The following is a 2,329-nucleotide window of genomic DNA, read 5'->3' as shown; positions in this document are numbered from 1 at the left end:
ACTCCATTGGACAAATACTTGTAAATCCTAATACTTACTTGAATTTATTTTCCATCAATCTCCAAAAAGCATTTGATTTTGCTAACGACGATATACTAGTTGAGAAACTTTTCATTGAGTTCAATATTAACTCTTCTCTGGTGAAATTGGTTGTCCCCTTCGAATCAAATATATCACAAGCAGTCAAATATCTGAATCATTATTCCAACTTTTCCTGTCCAAAATGGACCAGCCCGAGGTACTGCCTTAGGCCCTCTCCTTTTCTTCATTACAATTAACAGCCTCGCTAAAGAAGTTGCTGACATGGAAATTTGTAGATGACCTAACGATCGTTGAAACCTGTTATAGAAGTTTAATGATCAATAACTGTGTGCATGATGTTGCGGACTTGGGCATAAGAGTAAACCGTTCTAAACCCATGATAATACCAATTTGTTTCCTTAAGTTTTTGGCCTATTTATTTTTAATTCCATCCCCCCTGGAACTTCTATGTCCTCCTTTAAATTGCTTGATGTCACAATTCCATCTAATCTAAATGGGGATTCCATACTTAAAATATCATCCGTAAAGCCATCCGTCTTCCTTCCTAAGTCTCTAAGTAAATTTGACGTTCCCCATTCCCATTCTTTCAGGATTAATGCTTCCTTTGTCCATCCTCATCTTGAAAATGCTTGTCCTGTTTGGCACCCAGAGGATCTCTCGAGAGGAGTCAAATAAAATTGAATCCACCCAAAAAAGAGCCATGTGAATAATTTTCAAAGAAAGCAAAGTTCAATGCTCTCTTCTTCTTCAAAAAAAAAAAAAAAAAATAGGAGAGAAACACTTGAGTGCAGGAAAATTACGTTGTGCCTCCGTTTTCAAACGTGCAATTACAAACTCTCGGACGGAAAATGTTTTTCCCAGAAGACATTCCCCTCGCAGATTTCGCCCGCCCGTCCCTATTTCATGCTTTACCTCAAGCTATGAAAAGGTTTTTGTCCCTTGCATTACGGTTAAAAAAAAAATTCTGCTAGTTTTTCAGTTTTTATTACTTATACACGCGTTGCCCATGTTTTGTATATGTTCGCTTGGTTTCCTTCCTTTTTGTGTTTTAATTACCCTATTAATTTGTTTATAGACTTTAACGCGTTTTACTTCTTTTTAATCTTCTGAAATGTTTGACCCTGTATATATATATATATATATATATATATATATATATATATATATATATATATATATATATATATATATATATATATATATATATATATATATATAATGTGTGTGTATATGTATATATAAATGGTCAATGAATGATTCATTCATTCTGTCTATTAAATTTTTTCCACTTTTAGCCAGTTTTAAGTGTGTTGTTGTTTTTGTCTCTTTTTTTTTTCCTTTTTTTGGCCCGTAAATACGAGTTTGGCCCTTCGTTGCGTGTAATTATGGTTTTTAAAATACATATCTTATCCAAAGACGTTTGTTCATTCGCCCAAATTGCGAAATATGATAAATTTTCAAAAAGGGGGCTGATTCTTTAGAAATATTAATCTTTTGTGTATTTAAGTTAAATGAATTTAATCGTTTATTCTAAGCCTAGTTTCCTTCAGCAACATCAGGGATCCGTTGCTCCTCAATACCCAATTTTAATCCTCATCTTATTCTTCTTCTAAGCATACCCTTTTGTTCCCTCTCATAGCCAATGCTCAATGCTCTATTTTCAGATCTTTAAATAAGTCTTCCTAAAATAGTAAATATGGGTTTATGCAATTCAAGGAAAAAAACGAGTATTGCTTGTATAATTGCTATAAAAATAAAGTTAAGTAACAATCCTATCTTTATTATTTCAGGTTCATCAAACAGGATAATTGAAGTTGGTTTCTCTGATCGTCATAGGGTTGCATATTTTTCACATGTTTAGAGGTTTTTTCTTGTAACCTCAACTGAATTCCCTTTTTGTTATAGTATTTTCGTGTTGTTATTCATGGCTCTACTTGCAGTCAGACATGTGATTTTTAACTGGCAGATGTGTAAATATATGTGTAACTAATTCAATGAATTTAAGATGTTACAGCACTAGGCATGACAAATATAAGGTCTCAACGCCAAGGCAGGGCTCCAACTCATTTGGTTCTGTTCTTGGATATGAATTTTTCCAAGCCTTTCCTAGTACTTTAGCTTTAGTATAATGACGGGAAACTCGGGAAAGGTAATTACATTCATTAGGACTCGGCGATCCAATTTGATTTGAAGGATCCAACTACAAATGGGTCTTTGGTCCTTGGGAGAGTGGTTTTTGGGTTATAAAATTGGGTTAGCAGTTTACTTCTTTTGCCGACCAAAGGCA

At 33.8% G+C, this 2,329-nt stretch overlaps 1 protein-coding gene across 3 annotated transcripts in view; it reads left to right on the top strand.

Annotated features, from left to right (window-relative positions):
* Window positions 1–2,035, top strand: part of LOC148947013 (uncharacterized) — a 78,914-nt gene extending 76,879 nt beyond the window's left edge. For all 3 annotated transcript variants that reach the window (XM_089097229.1, XM_089097227.1, XM_089097228.1), the window contains exon 10: window positions 1,833–2,035. The gene's annotated coding sequence lies outside the window, so the exon portion shown is untranslated. The remainder of the gene's footprint in view (window positions 1–1,832) is intronic.
* The last annotated feature ends 294 nt before the right edge of the window (window positions 2,036–2,329 follow it).

The sequence above is a fragment of the Artemia sp. Qi Xiang Cuo genome, chromosome 11 (assembly GCF_049724085.1).
Source record: "Artemia sp. Qi Xiang Cuo chromosome 11, ASM4972408v1, whole genome shotgun sequence".
In the NCBI taxonomy this organism is placed as follows: Eukaryota; Metazoa; Arthropoda; class Branchiopoda; order Anostraca; family Artemiidae; genus Artemia; species Artemia sp. Qi Xiang Cuo.
The sequence above is the reverse complement of the archived record's forward strand: the minus strand, read 5'-3'. Positions and strand labels throughout refer to the sequence as shown.